Source organism: Barbatula barbatula, assembly GCF_947034865.1.
Source record: "Barbatula barbatula genome assembly, chromosome: 13".
NCBI lineage: Eukaryota > Metazoa > Chordata > Actinopteri > Cypriniformes > Nemacheilidae > Barbatula > Barbatula barbatula.
In genome coordinates this window covers 4,124,296-4,141,838 of record NC_136776.1, presented here as the reverse complement: position 1 = coordinate 4,141,838, position 17,543 = coordinate 4,124,296, and positions in this window count along the sequence as shown.

The window sequence follows — 17,543 nt, the reverse complement described above, 5'->3', positions numbered from 1 at the left end:
ACACACATGTGTATAATGTCATGGTTATTAGAACATAAACATGGTTTATAAGGACATCTTTGTCCTCATAAGCCAAAATAAAAGGTCCACTGGCTGAATATTATAGAACATTCTAAATGTGTTCTTGCGTGTTCAAAATTGGAGGGAGGCCAGTCAAAGTAAATCTTGAAGTTTATTGATCAGAAGATTCAAAAAATACAACAGCGCTGTTGGGTCAGTTGCCTCAGAACAAAAGCTCAACCAACCAACCCTCAATTTTACAATTCTGGATATATTTATATTATTTGTCGCCGGTCTATCTTCGTGCCTTTGAGTGACGTGTTGTCTGGTATTCGTCCAATCAGCTCTTAGTCCATTATTCTCTGAGTTTCTGCAAAACATCAAATGACAACCCACACACCCCAATTCTACCCAGCAACAACATAGTTTAAAAGGTCAGACAATGTAATGTGTGTGTGCATCTTTATGTTTTTCAGTTTCATGCATATATTCTGAGACCTGAGCTCTGCCACTTCCTCTTTCTTTTGCATGTGACACCCACACTTCCTCTTTCAAGTGCGCTCAATATCAAACCTTAACTTTTCATGGTTAACTTCCAACACATTACCCGAGGCCAAGGGTTATTGTACGCAAGCAATAGAATAATAAAACACTTCTAAAAGTAATAATGCATATAGAATAATACTGCATAGGAAGCATATGAATGAATAAAAGTAATAATGCATATGAAGCATATTAAATGTAATAGCACTTCTAAAACACATTAAAATCCCCACAGTCCCTCTCTTGACCTTTTTTAAAAAAAAGGTCACACATAATTGCATTCATCGTTGTCATCACCCTCATCGTCGTCTATTAATTGGTCGCCAGACAGCAATGGCATACTGTAAGGGGGAGGAGCGAGATCTTTTTTTTCTATAGCCGCTACGATTAATCGATTACATAATGATCTGATACAGGGAATACAACAACATCCACAGGTTACCAAAATTCCCACGAGCACAGCTATTGATACAACAATTGACATCATTAGTGATTTCCATTTACCCAGTGCCTTATCTAGCCAGTCCCCAATCGGACTGTCAACTCCAGAGTGTTCTTTCATTTCTATAGACAAAGTTTTCAATCCTTCCAATGCCCTGGTCACTGATCCGTCTGGAGCGGTATTATTAGGGATGTAAGTACAACAAAGATCACCAAACATAAAACACACGCCTCCCTTCTCTGCCAGCAGCATGTCCAGAGCCATACGGTTCTGGATCGCCATCAGGGAAGTTGGCGCTAGTTGCTCTGCTAAACCATCAACGGCATCCCTTGTCATATTTGCTAATCTCATCACATTATAATGCACATAATTAATCCTATCTACATTCTTGTTTGGGGTGACTGGAAAAATAGCAGCTATTATTGGTTTATTCTCAAAACCTGCTGCCACTTGGTTCGCTAATTTATATTCATTTGGCACTCCTCGTGGAATTCCAATCGCGTCGATATACGTTGGACTATTCAATGATAAATCAATAATTGAATCTGTTGCTCTCTTTTTGAGGATGTGTCTCCTACGTCTTCTAGCCAAAGTTGCTGAATTCATGGTTTCCGTTCTGACTGCTCTGTCACCTATCAGGGTTATCGGGGCTCCCAATCTTACCAAAGCACACACTCCCTTTCCTCCCTCGGGTATCCTAGTAAACAATCTTCGATCGCCACAATAATAATACAATCCAGCTCTAGCCCAGGTTCCTATTTTTGTCCCATTATCTACTATTATCTGATCACACCACTCCTTGTTTATCTCCCCCAGGTTGATGGTTGGTATTTGACGTGTAATATCATAACATGTATAATTTGCTTTCTGTGGTGTAAATGGACCTGTCTTTGAACGGTTGGTTATTGGTGGGAATATTGCTGCTAGTGTACTACAATTTTTTGGACTGGCCATTCTTGTCAGTGCCAGCATACACTCATACCCCCATTTATCGTTTTGGTACAACGGTGCTGGTTCAGTATATAAATGGGGTCTTGCATTAGCACATCCTACACAATCATCTATCCTCTGTTCTCTGGCTGTGGTAATTATCCATTCCAGCCACAAATTATTTTCTCCATACCCTGTGGCTCTTTCTATCATATCTTCTGGTTTTAACATGGTGTAATCTATTTCTACCACTCCATTCTTTTGTTGTTCCGATAATAGCTCAGCTACAGTCTCATTTCTTTCTTCCTCATGTGAGTTCTTCACAACAAATTTTATTACTGCTTTTTTATCTGTTCCTGGGCTGTGCACCCCCATTATAAGGAAAAATTCCCCTGTATAATTTACTGATCCCGTTCTGGTGGATATTGAAAGGGTGAGTGGATTTTGGCTTGCACTGTAATCTCTTTGCATTTTAAAATCAAATTTTGCCGAGGTACGGGTCCAAAGACTGGGTTCTTTCGGGGCCCAACCACCGGTATATGCTATTACACTATTCCATGACGGACACCATTCACCCCTATGGGTTTGCCTAGACTTGTACGCCTTACAAACACTGTCCATATTCCCGTCCATACATACATATACCTCGTACCCTCTCCATGAACTATTTTTTCCCCCACAATTTATGACAGCGCATAGGTCGAAAGTAAATGATGTGGTCTTGCCCCAAACATAGTTAAGTACGAGTTGTTCACATGGTAACCTCATATCGGCTCTGGCTCTTTTGTGTCTCGGTTTCGATGTGGTGTTGTTGCTTTCCTGACCCTCAGTTAGGCTAAAAATTATTCCTACTATGATGATGGTGATGACAAGGAGTACTCCCGCACACTTCCCATTTTCCCACAGCCTCATCTCGTTACCCTCTTTTGGACTTTAAAGGAACAATAAAACACTCTTGAATATTGAAATGGTTAAACACACAGTATACTTAATGAAAATATGCGATTAAGAAAATATATGTATAGTTAAAATCACACAAAATGTACTTGACTGTAAGGAATAAGTGGTCATGCGTTAATGAATATGAGAATATAAAAATCACAACAGCAATAATGAGTATGAAAAATAATTGTAAAAATGATTAAAAATATAAAAATGAGAATATGAAAAATGATTGTATAAAAGATTAAAATATTCGTACCTCTTGATTATAATGAGTATATAGTTATCACTATCTGTACTCCTTCGAACACCTGTTTCAGTATGTTCTGGACTTTTTGAAAATCTAGTTTGTCCAATCCACACCCCAGCCGGGGTACGGACACACTCTTCACCTTATGTTCGACACACCAGTTTCTCATCTGTGTTAAGCTTTTTGTGAGATTGTCATAGGTTGGTTTGTCCGTGCATTTTGCTTTAGTGACTAAGTGGAAAATAGTTCTACCGTCTTCCTCGTGAGTTACTGCACAATCACCTGTTCTTTTGTTTTGCTGCTTCACTTTCTCCACTCCGTACCTGTTTTTAAATGTCACCTTTTTTACACAGAATTTGTAATGGCCCTGTGGTTGGTTCTGCTTTGCTGTTACCCTCCCTCTCTTGGACCTGAATCCTCAGGTCCACCGCAGTTTCAGCCAACGACCTGTTTGGTGGATCACAATTAACACAAGATGACAAATGATACCAGGTGTCGCCTTTCCCCAATAGGCGAACACAATGTGACGTCCTTGCTGTGACTTTCAGGGGTTCAGTCCAGCGTGGCTCATTCCACTTCCTGCGAAACTTCTTTAGGCGAACCCACTCTGACGGGGCCGGAATGGGCCCTTCGGCAATGTCAACTGGAGCCTGCTGGGAGAAATGTTTAATCATAGCAGTCAGTTTGTCATAATAAACACAGTGTGAAATTGGTGCACAGGCTTCTGGCTTCAGCGGCGTCGATGGTCCTGGAAATGAGCGACCTGTAAGCAATTCAAAAGGTGTAAAGCCAGTGATTCTGTTGACAGACCCGTGAATTGGTCAACCATCACCAACTGATACCTTTTCCCTTGCACCCTCTCTACCATGTCTGTGAAATCAATAACAATCTCCTCCCCTGGGCCATGCACCGGTGAAAATACACCCCTCAGCTGTTTTAGCGACGGCTTGACGTTATGCTCTTGACAAATTTCACATGAGAGTACAAAACCTGATACCATTTGAGTGAGAAAGGGATGCCACCAATACTGCAATGTTTTCATCATCTGTTTTGAACTCACGTGCGACATAGTGTGTGCTTGGGTCATGATTGAGCGTGACAGGCTCATGGGCAATGCCGGTCTGCCATCTGGGGCCTGCCACAGACCATCTGGTGCGCACAGGGCCCCATACTCTGTCCACGTTGACAGTTCTTCTGGTGTGCATTTGCCATATTCGGCCACAAGTGTTTCTCTGCTGAAAGATGGTAACAATTTCACATATGAACAGTCAGTCTGTACCATCATGGTCACCTGATAGCCTGCAGCCGTTTTGGCAGCCAAGTCAGCAGCCTCATTACCCCTTGCTATTACACTGTCAGTTTTGCAATGGCCTTGACACTTTATGACGGCGACTGCTTCTGGGATTTGCAATGCCTCCAACAGAGCACGTGCTTCGAGGTCGTGTGCTATTGGTCTGCCAGAGCTGGTGACGAAGCCACACCTTTGCCAAACAGCAAGCTCGACATGGACTGCGCCAACAACATACGCTGAGTCACTGTAAATATTGACTTTGCCTTGGCCTGCGATTTTCAATGCCTGTGTAACAGCGATAAGCTCCGCTCTCTGTGCTGATTGTTTCCCTGTTATCTTTTCGGCTTGTCTGGTTATATATCCGTCATCTGTTTGCTGCACTACTGAATAAGCTGAGACCAAAGAGCCATCATGAGCTCTGAAACAACAACCATCCGTAAACAATGTGATCACGTCCGAGTGTCCAACAATCGGCGTGGCGGTCAGATTTTCACGGACACGGCACGCCAGGTCAGTGATGGGTGCACAGTCATGTGGCTCTCCCGTGGTGAACAGATCAGCCATGTTGATGCCGTCATGTGTATAAGTGATGTTTGGCGCTGTCAAACATTTCGACAGTTTTCTCTGTCTCAAGGGCGAAAATGTGAATGATGCGGAATTGACAAAGGACATGACAGAATGTGTGGTCAGGACTGTCAGTTGATGACCCATCACAAGATGTGACGTCTTTTCAATGATCTTTGCCAAACCAGCTGCGAACCTGGCACAGGCCGGCTGGCGTCGCTCAATCGTGTCCATGAGAACGCTGATGTACATGAGTACGCGTCTGGTGCCTGGCATCTTCTGGAAAAGTACACCATGTGCGCTGTTTCCTGTTTCAGATACATCAAGAAAGAAACCCTTACTGTATTCAGGGTTGTGTAGATATGCAGCATGTGAAAGCTCCCCTTTCAACTTAATGAATGCTGCTTCAGCGTCTGGGGTCCATGTCAACTTTGCTTGAACATTGCGCATACCTTGCTCTTTCACCATGTCACGTAATGGTTGGGTGACTGCTACATACATTGGTATGTAATTTCTGCTAAACCCAGTCAAGCCCAGAAAGGATAGCATGTCCTTTACAGTCTGCGGTTTTGGATGTGACAGAATGCCGTCACGTTGGCGGTCGGATAGAGTCGTGCCCTGGCCTGTGATTGAGCGGCCCATAAAGGTAACAGACGGTCTGCTAACCTGTAACTTTTCTTTGCTGACTTTAAATCCGGAGACATGTAACTGTTTCAAAATAACATCTGTGGCGTTCAAACAATCTTCATTGGTTGTGGCCGCCAGCAAAAGGTCGTCAACGTACATTATGAGAACACAATCGTCAGGTAACGCACACTGTTGTAATTGGTCTTTAAGAACTTGGTTAAAGATCCCTGGCGACAAAATGAAACCTTGTGGCAGTCGATTATAAGAGTATTGACACCCTCGGTATGTGAAAGCAAGACACGATTTACAGTCTTCGGCGATGGGTATACAGAAAAAGGCGTTGGCCAGGTCAATGCACGTAAACCATTGGTGAGCCGGGGTCAAGTTTGAGATTGCGGTGTACGGGTTTGGCACAGGCATTGTTGGCGTGGCAACTATGCTGTTTACTCTACGCAAGTCATGTACCAGTCTGTATTTGTCGGTGCCCGGTTTTCTAACAGGGAAAATTGGGGTATTCCATGGTGAATGCCACGGAGTCAAGACACCTTTTTCCACCAACCCTTTAACAGTTGGGGCAATGCCTTCTTCGCTTTCTCTTTTGTTAGGATACTGTGGAACCCAAATAGGCTCCGGTGACGTTAACTGAAATGTGACTGGCTCTATCTTACAAAGGCCAACATCCGTTGGGCCTTGTGACCAGAGGCCAACGGGCTGGCGGCTGATTAGCTGCTCAGCACCGGGACCGTCCGTTAGTTCACGACCGTGGCTTCTTTTAATTTGGAGATGTGTCAACACGCCCATATCTGTGGTTTTCCCAGGTACCCAATACGAGTTGGATGTGTTTGAAACCCAAACCCCAGGAATGTCATAGGGCTCCCAATCGGTAACTGATGCTAACCTTTTAGTCATGGCTCCTAGTTCTCTGGCCTCATGGCCTGGATGCAGTGCCATGGAAATGTGAGGTGCTGCTGTTTGTGTCATTTCATACCATTTCTGTTGTTTTTCAGTTAATGCAACCTTGACTACTACCCCCTGTTTTCCCACATACAGCCCATCCCCATTAAGTGTCCACATCTGTCCCTCAATATCCTGGAACATTTCCTGATATGTGACATTGTCATTTCGATCATAAAATAGGGTACAATGTAGGGGATCAATGGGTGGTAAATAGACGGCCAAATCTTTGATCCAGGGTAAATTAGTGGCGTACATTGCTTTGGCCCCTGCTGGAGAGTCATGTAATTCAACCCAATATATATCGGCCATTTCCTTTAGAGGCCCTCCCAACAGGACCTGCTGGTGGCCGTGCCTACTCTGTGCCTGCGAACAGTCGACTCTGGCGCCGTCTGGGAATGTGACAGTAACACCCTCCGGTGAACATAAGATGTTTGCCGCCAATTTTATCAACAAATCTCTACCTAACAGGGGAACAGGTGCATTTGTGGAGTACAGAAATGAGTGTGAGAGGCACTGATTTGCCACTTTTGTGGTAAGGGGAAAAGTTAGAGGCCAGTGTTCGAACCCACCAGAGAACCCCATAACTCCGACAGTTTTATCACTTACGTCTTTGTCAGTGATTGTGCCCCTCGTTACTGTGGCTCTCATCCAGTGATCAGTCCCACCACACTGAAAACATGCACCCCTCTGGCACACTTCTCCCCTATTAGATCTTCCCCTACCCCATCCACTATTACCCCGTGGCCTATACCCTCCCCACGGTCTCATAGGCTCGGGGCCTGGTTTGAATGGCTGGACACTGCCCTGACCATAAGTTTGGAACTGGGGAATGGGTTGAAGCCCCTGCTGGGCCTGTGTACCAGTCTGCACGGCAGAGTCACTGTTCACAGGACGTTGTGGCATTTGTTTTGGTTTTTTGTTACTGGCCTTCGCCAATTCTTATTGTATTTTTAGCAATTGGTGTTTTGTTTTTTCTAACTCCTCCTCCTCTTGATCCTGTTTCTCTACTGCCTTGTCAATGTGGAAAACTAGATGTCTTTCCCACACTTCATTACTCGCTACAGGAATGTCAGGATTGTTTTCCATTGCCTGCCTAACACCATTGGGAGCCCCGGTCATTACTGCAGTTCTGAATATGTCACGAGTGATTGGATTGTTTAAACTATTTTCTTCGACCATCTGTTCCCATTCTGCTGCACATCTGAAATAATAACTTGCTCCAGTCTCACCAGGTTTAATGCGAAATTTAATATTTTGGTACACTGTTGGGGGAGTTGGAAACTTTGCCCTCAGGGCCTTGGAGATTGATGTGCTGACGGTCACAAACAATGTGTCGTTTTTACATGCTTCTATATCTGCGTCGTTTTCAAAATCTGCCATCTGTGAGACAGTGAAAATTTGACCCAAAAGGCATCGTAAGTCCCCTACCGCCAAGGTGGTGCCATGACATAATGCCATCAATTTTGTAAGCCATCTACCTCCCCCTGACGTAATGGGGGGCAACTTTGCCAACACAGCCGTCATGTCACTGTGATTCCAAGGTTGATACTTTTGTACACCACCAGTACCATGTACTAGGGGCATGTTTAGTGCGTTCCCTGCCATCAGTTGTGCGCGTGCCATATCGCTTTCTTCATTCTCGTCGTCATACTGTGCTGCTGCTCTGTTAATTGGGAGTGGTGAGAGGGCACTGAGGTCATATCCACCCGTCCTTTTTGGCTGGCCCCCTACTGGATGCTCAGCATCCCACTCTCTATCTCTGGGTGGGGTGTGTTGGCTACTAGTGGGCTGGTGGTGGCTTCTTGTTCTATGCGCCACAGGTGTGGCCGTCATAGTCCCTTTAATGACTATGTTACATTCATTTGATGGTGACTCAATGTTGCTATTTTTACACGATCCCTTTTCCTCTCTATCCTCATCTTCTTCATCATTGTGTTGAGATGCTTCCTGTCTGTTCGTTACTTGTTCTACCTGTGTAGTCAATTTCTTAATTTGGTTTTGCAAATCCTCAAGCTCGGGTATGTCTGCCTCTACCACTGATTCTCTCACATTAACTTGAACTTGTTGTGTTGCTGGTGCATAGGGCGGAGGCTGCAATTTGCTCAGATCAGGATATAAGGGGGCGGAGGCTACACGACATGAGATACTGGTACTTTCACTTCCTGACTTCCTCACCAGTTCTTTCTGTGACTTTGCCGAGTGCACACGGTCTGTGTTATTCTTGGGACTCAGAGCAGTAGCTGTGAGAGCAACACGTGTCCACAAACGTAAATCTTCTCTTAGTTTTACTTCCTCATTTTTGTGTTTGTTCTTTCCTAACCACTTCACATCTTTTGCCTCTTCAACATGTCTAGCCAATTTTAAATGCGCTCTCTTTTCCATTTCTCTGACCTTTGGCGCTAATCTGATTGATAATTTATCTGGTTCCTGCCATAAATTTTCCAAACACATCTGACTCCATTTACATTCCCAAATCTTATTTTCTTTCTTATGATTTTTAGGTTCCGTTTGAGCCATCAACATATCCACTACTCTCCCCCATTGTGTAGTTATCGGGACACACCCGTCTCCCTCACATTCTTTCTCAAACTCAAACATTCTACAAACTGATATTCACTGCACAATACACAAGCAATATATACACTGTAATTGTCTTTCACTATTCTTTTAAAATAATATTCAATGCACAATACACTCTAAATATACACAATTTACTTATGTTTTACTATACTTTTTGTAAAATAATATTCAGTACAGAATAATTTCTCAATATATACAGTTTACTTATTTTTGGCGTACTCACGACTGGTTACGTGTAGGCGTTCCAAAGTATTTCCCAACAATAATTTTATCTTTTGGCGTACTCACGACTGGTTACGTGTAGGCGTTCCAAGAGTATTTTCCAACAATAATTTTATCTTTTGGCGTACTCACGACTGGTTACGTGTAGGCGTTCCAAAAGTATTTTCCAACAATAATTTTATCTTTTGGCGTACTCACGACTGGTTACGTGTAGGCGTCCAAAAAGTATTTCCCAACAATAGTTTTATCTTTAACTATTGTGACGCGGGCCTCTCACCCCGTCTTCAAATGTTCAAAACCAACAATAGTTCTCTTCTTAACTATTGTGACGCAGGAATCTAACCTCGTCTTCAAATGTTTAAAACCAACAATAGTTCTCTTCTTAACTATTGTGACGCAGGAATCTAACCTCGTCTTCAAATATTTAAAACCCTCCTTTTATTCTGATCAACAAATATCAACAATTTCTATTTTGTAATCAATGACACGGATATACTTTTAAATTCAACACATGAATTTGGAATATTCAATTTGCAGAAATTAGTTTAAACAGGTTTTCTGCTTACCTTTTATATTGTCGGCCGTGTGTTGGACTCAAAGTTATCTCGTCCCAGTTCTCGGTCAATCCCCGACTTTTACAATTCTTCTAAATGCCCCTTTTCTCCAATCACGTCGGATGTCACCATCTATAAACCATTCTAAATGTGTTCTTGCGTGTTCAAAATTGGAGGGAGGCCAGTCAAAGTAAATCTTGAAGTTTATTGATCAGAAGATTCAAAAAATACAACAGCGCTGTTGGGTCAGTTGCCTCAGAACAAAGGCTCAAAAAACCAACCCCCAATTTTACAATTCTGGATATATTTATATTATTTGTCGCCGGTCTATCTTCGTGCCTTTGAGTGACGTGTTGTCTGGTATTCGTCCAATCAGCTCTTAGTCCATTATTCTCTGAGTTTCTGCAAAACATCAAATGACAACCCACACACCCCAATTCTACCCAGCAACAACATAGTTTAAAAGGTCAGACAATGTAATGTGTGTGTGCATCTTTATGTTTTTCAGTTTCATGCATATATTCTGAGACCTCAGCTCTGCCACTTCCTCTTTCTTTTGCATGTGACACCCACACTTCCTCTTTCAAGTGCGCTCAATATCAAACCTTAACTTTTCATGGTTAACTTCCAACACATTACCCGAGGCCAAGGGTTATTGTACGCAAGCAATAGAATAATAAAACACTTCTAAAAGTAATAATGCATATAGAATAATACTGCATAGGAAGCATATGAATGAATAAAAGTAATAATGCATATGAAGCATATTAAATGTAATAGCACTTCTAAAACACATTAAAATCCCCACATCAGCTGGTTTGATAATGATGTCCTTATTTTTACCTAATTGTGTTATTGCCTTACGTTGTAAAAAGGGCAGATTGTCTGGTAGGTTTGAAACTGGTGGAAAACTTCTTATGAATTTATTGTTTGATTTAATGAATTTTTGAATATCGGTATCAATGGTGTTCATTTTTGGTTCCCAGCTGGAGGCAGCAATGAAAGGTGTTATCTCCCCATTGGTCTCATACCCAAAATGATCCAAAAGTTTTATACGTCGGTGAAATGCATGGACATCAGTCATCATCTCGTCCTCGTAGTCTGACCGTGGCACCGGAACAAAGGTAAGGCCCTTACTCAACAGCTCCCTCTGTGGGCCTGTAAGCCGAAAATGCCTAGACAAATTTATGATATTCTTATGGGCATCTTCTAAAGTTGTGTCCCCTAGTCCATTCAGCAGTTTAAAGACTTACACCAGTATTCCACCATTTCCAATGGAAATTAGGGTTAGGTTAGGGTTAGAACTGAACTATTCAAATAATTCTAAGGTGCTTTAAGGCAATACCTGCAGGTGTATGCTGTTCAAAAGCAGTGTATCATCCACAATCTCTGTCTGTCCTCCTAGACCTGAACATATCTCTGTCGGCAATATCTGTTTCTCTGGGTTAAAGCCTAACAATTTTTTAAATTAGATCCATATAGAGAGATAATTTCTACTGGAACAATTTCTTTAATAATATAAAGTGGACTCAAGTGTGGTCATTACCTCAAAAATTCCTCCTCATAAGGTTAGTTTATCCTACAAAGGTGTTCCTACACAAATTTAAAATTGACATTGATTTAAAATGCTCTTTCTGTGAATGCTCAATTGAAACAATTTCTAATTTTTGGTCTTGCCAATATACCCATATTTTAAAAACATTTTTTTATCTTACAAACATGTGATTTGGGTTTCTTTTTTTGTATTAAAGGATCACTCTTTAAAAGAGTTTGGTTTTATTATAAATTTTTATTTTATTTCTATGTAAATTTCACATTCATAAATGCAAGCTCTCTTTTTATGGTGCTTGAAATTAAAATGTATGTAGATGTGATGTCAAAATATAAAAATAGTAAAGCAATTTTTAACATTTTTAATATAAATAAGAAAAAATATAATGAATGGTGCTGACCTAAAGTATAAATTGCATTGCAATCCTATGGAATTTTTATAATGTATATCTATTTTTTTATTTTATTATGTTCTTCTTGTCGAGGCATGTGAATTATTTTTGTTATATGAGATATGGCACATACTGTTGTTGACAATTTAAAAGCATAAAAAAGCCCTTTTTTACTGAGACCAATTACACGGACTTGATTGGAGGACGGCGCTTGTCCATCACACAATTAAAGGCGGTGACTAGAACTGGATTCTATTGGCTCTGACGGTTCCAGACAATTGCGCATGCGCGAAGTGGGTCTGTGTCGTCACCTTCAGGCTAGAAGATTCTCTGACACTGGACCGTTTGGACGGAATCTGGCGGTAAAAGCTCAAACGTTAAGTCACATTTCATAACTATAAAATTCCTAAATACATTTTGAGTGTGCCTGACTCTGGCCACATATTAATACGTATTGTGTTAATTAATATTATGTGTATGGGCAGACGTTTAAACACGAACTGCCGTTCTGTGTGTGTGTGCACGTGCATGTGGGCAGAAGTTTATTTAACCACGAAGCGCCGTTGTGTGTGTGGACTAGTTTGACCGCGAACCGCCGTTCTGTGTACGGTATTGGACTTTTGGAACTCGAGTCCTGCGTGTTCAAAAATTTGAAGCAAAGCCAAAGAGATCGTTTTTCCCAATAAGTTTAAGTAGAATTTATTATCAGACGTAAAAGCTTCTTCCAGCTGGGAGTTGTCTCTCATACATATACACGAGCGAACAACTCAACAAACACTTTCGGGTTACAAGTATTTATAAACTATGTGACGTCGATTTCTCTTCGGCTCCTCCCCTTCATTGGACGGGCGTTCAATCCTCCGGAACCAATCACCTCGGGACATGTAAATCTGACTCCATTCTCCCCCAACCAATGGTCCCTGAAAAACATTTTGAAAATAGCCGGTCCTGCCGAAAGATGCGATTGACGCACACATACACTCACACACTTGTTATCTGAGACCCTGCTGCTGCATACCTCAGAGCTCGTGTTACACACTTCTGCCAACTAGTTTTAAGACGAAAAACCCAGCAAAGCATGGACATATATTCGACAGTAAACATGAATTTATAATACACAAAACATCATAATCCCAATAGGAGTCGGCTGTCTCAGGTGGTGTTGAGGGCAGCTGTAACCTCTGTGGCTCAGGTGTTGATGAGGGGCCAGGCCTGGTGAACTGCGGTGGAGCTTGTGAATCTATGGATGACATGACACACATCTCCATAAATTAAACACATCACGATTGTTACGAATCAATTAATACATTGGTCCTCAATGTCCAGTTTGGGTCCACCAGGAATACAAATGGACCTAATTACAAAAACCAATTATAGGGTAGTTATTGACATGTACAGCTGATCGCAACCTTTTTTTTGCATTTTTTGAATAAACCTTTTTAGTCTCAGAAAACTTGCATTAAAACAGAGGGGCAAAAACTCACCTGCTTCCAATGCTTTGACAGCTCTGACGAATCTTTTGCACTGAATGAATGGCAGAGTGTCTTTAATGTCCTCCGGTTCCACAAGGCTCAGGTCATCTACAGAGAGAACTCCTAATTCCTCCAGTTTAGCCATTAGTGTATCCATCTGATCGCTACTGAGCGATGGCATTGCTTTCTTGACATAGTTTTTCACAAGTTCCATGTTGGTGTGTGTTTAAGAGGAATGAGCCACCGAGTACCCCTCTGGTAAGAATAAAGTGGATGATAATCATCAATTTTGTTCAAATCATGGCAACTGAACAGGTCAGAAGCATTTTCATCAATGTCATAGAGTCCAAGCTCAGGTACCCAGCTGGCAGTTTTCCCCCGAAGCAAAAGTAGGACAGTAGTTTCATAAGCATTCCATTTGCATATGTAGTGCCTTTAACCTGCACTCTCTCTGTGACAACTGAGTTACTTGAGTTCAAATCAAATTCTTCAACCACTGTCTTTATGTTCTGGTCATAGAGCTCTGGATAGAACCGTGTTGAGTCTGAGACATGAACCTGGGGACTAAACAAGGTACCACACGACTGATAAGCCTGAAGCAACTGGTGCCGTTCAGCCAAAGACTTGGTTACATTTATGAAGTTCTTACTTGCCCTAATGCACCTTTTTGAAATAAGAACATTGTCCAAGTATATATGAGTGGGCCAAATTGTAAAGTCAGGTGTGCATAGTGAAGCAGATAGTGGTGTTTCGGTCTAAGTTGAACTCTTGGAAATAACTCTTGCCTCAATTCCACATACAGTTCAATCAGTCCCTTCATGAAAGCAATCTGCGACTCTGAGAGCCGAGGTGCACAGACAAATTCAACAAGCTCCCTCAGAAATAGTACCAGTCCCCATACTTCATTATCAGCATCTTCAATTGCGTCATGCACCAACACAGGCAAGAATCTCAAAAGCCACCTGTTTTGGGCTGCATGCCTTCCAAGCCTTGCTCCTGTAGTGAGAATAGTGTTTAGCTTGTCGCTGCTTTCACCAGGAAATGATTTGATTCTTTCATTAAGAACCTCATAACTGAACCACTTTTGTGTTCTGATTAAGAACTGCAAAAACAATGCCAAATCATAATCTACTACCCCCTCAAACAGATCATGAGCTAAACAAGCTGGTAAGCCTTCTTGGTAACATTTCACACCATGATGAGTGTGTACTTCATCGTTACTTTCCAGAAACTGCACAGTCTCATTATGATCAGCTGGATTTCTATGAGGGAAAACTGTGAGAGCGTTCGACTGAAATTCACTTTTTGTTGCCAAACAGTATCTGCCGAATATATTGAGCTGTGCTGAAGTTTTCTATAAAGCCACCAATCATGTGGGAGCCCAGATTATCTCCCATTATGCACGCAACAGTGCCTTTATATATCTTTCCATTGAAAGATATGCCCCTTTCCTCCAGCTCACACAAGTCTGACACTAGCTTATTGAAAATATTATCCATTCCAAAGTATTTGCAATCTTTCTCTACACAGAGTAATGCCAACTGTATCTGATCAACAGTTGATCGTTGGTGTGGATGAAAATTTCCAAGTGTGAAGTAGACAGCCAATACTTTATGCTTTGTCTTGGCAGATCCGAGTGGATTAGCCACCTCAAAAGCATCCTGAAAGAGCATTACCTTTAAACTGTCTGGGTCTGAGGAAAACATGGCATTTGATGGCCCACCCATCAGTTACATCACAGAGTACATCATCTTCAGAATTTGAACTAGGACTGTGCTGATCTAAACCTTGCTGTTTCAGAATTACTTTGAGGGTTTCCAGTATTGGGATGTAATGATAGTGCCTCTTCTGGCCACTGCGATTGCGTCCAAGAAAGACTTCAACAGGTTCAACATAGTCATAGTGTGACTTGTAATATTTCAGCCTCTTGTGTTGCGTAGTTAAATGACCCTTTTCATGTAATGCCTTGTGCATAGGGCTCTGCTCGTATACACTATTCCCAAGAGATGTTACAGTCTCCTTTGGAACACCATACTGCCCCAGTTCACGGGCTAGTGCATCCACAGTATATTCCTGTTGAATATCACTTATAGTTCTCATTTCATTTGCTAAATCTGTTATTGTGGAGGCTGGGACCAAATATTTTGCCTGTAAACCCAAGTAAAACTGAGCAAGACTCTCTGTGAAGTTGTCTTTCACTTGATCACTGCAGAAATTATCACTTTGTTCTGCATCAATGTTAAAACTTTCAGGTTCTTCAAGTTCTACAGGTTCTACATGTGATCCTTCACCTTGGAAAGACCTCTCTGTTAGTTCACATATATGAACTGGGGCTATCTTGGTAACATCCCACCCTTTATGGTATCTGGAAATATGCGTTAAAAAGGATGACTTTACATTGAATGTCTTAGAACATCCATCAAAGGGACATGTTACAGTCAAACCCTCATCTATGTGACCACTCAAATGACACTTTAACTTTTTAAGATCAGCATACTCACTGCTGCAAAAATTAAACGAGCACTTTAACTGTACAGACACATTGCGGTTCCATGTTTGTGTGCTCCTACTGTCTACATGTGCTCGTGACATATGCACAGCAAGGCTACTGTATGTGTAAAGCTTCCTTCTGCAATCCCTATGGCCACATAAAAAAAATACATTATTATTATTTCTGTGTGTTCGGCAGTGTTTCAAGTAATCAGTCAAAGACCGGGCGTTAAAGCCACAAATGTTACAAGTCAACATGTTTAAGAGATTGAATTTGCCAAAAAATTTCAGATGGCACTTAGAGGCTTTTGCATCTGAACTCTTCAAATTCAGATCAGCACAGTGAAGCACATTCACTTTTCAGATACATTCAAATAAGCAATCTGCTTTGGGCTGCTATTGAGTATTTTCTTTAACATATAACGTACAATATAACACATATATTTAACCACAATGATATATCTCATTTATGCATGCATTTGAATATTAATCACACTAGATTTTTATCAGTCATGAAGCATTAAGAAGTATTCATAGGAACAATAGCATAGACTATTAGTTATTAGATATTAGAGACTATTAGTATATCAGTGATATAATCAGAAACCATATTTAACCACATTTAGGTCAAGATGATTGTGAGCAAATGATTAAGATGATTTAATGACTTAATGTTACAATCAGTATACCAGTTTAATGATTACTTACATAAAAATACTTATATAGCATGTTTAAAGAGTACTTTTCAACGTTTTACAGCAATATAAAGTCCAGTGATGTCTGTAAGGCCTAAGGTTCAAATAAAGTTTAGAGAATGACATGCAGAAAACACTTTTTACATAGAGCGTCTGCACGTACCCCTGACACATTCTTGAAGACAAATTTAATTAAATTTAACTTATGGCCTCATTGATGCGCTAAAAAACATTACTATATCAAAACATAAGGACAGTTTTAATAAAACCCTATCGTATGCTAAAGGACAACTCATGAGTTATTGCATAGGGTCAGAGATGCATTATGAGTTCACCAAGTCGTTTTGCCGGAAAAGAACCGGAAAAGTGTTCAAATATGGGCACATTATTATTTGTCTATGTGCCAACCAAGATTCCACAATTAAAAACGTGTCCTGTTGTCTGGGACTTATTGGTGGCAGAAACAGAGTTATTGGTCATCAAAAATAAGAGATAACGGGAATGTACCTGATTGGTGTAACAGACGAACCCCCTGCACAAGTTTTACTATAACTATGAGCTTGAAGACACTGTATTTTCAGATGCTTTGGGAAGATCTCACTTTGTTTGATTCGAACAAATAAAGTTTACTTTTTGACACCTGGACCTTCTTTGTTTGAGCAATTTTTTGTAACTACAAGATCAATTTTTCCACAACAGCCACTGCTATAATTAAAAAGAATTTTGTGTGGACTGAGAAAATAGTAGAGAAAAAGGGAAGGTGGTACTATTAAAAGTATCTTGCTCTATTGCTCCATGTCCTATTGCCTCACACTGCAAACAGATCAATACTTACCATCCCAAGGCAATGGGAATGTCCATCTTCCATTCTCGGTTACTGCATCTGCACCACAGAAAGTTTTAGAAATTATCAAATGAAAAAACATTCAACAGATTTGGGCCACATTAAAACATAAATTATAAAGCTGTTATATTGTAACGATTAGGGGTGCATCTTTACTACTTACTGAATTGCAAAGTACTTTAAAGTACAATTGTGGT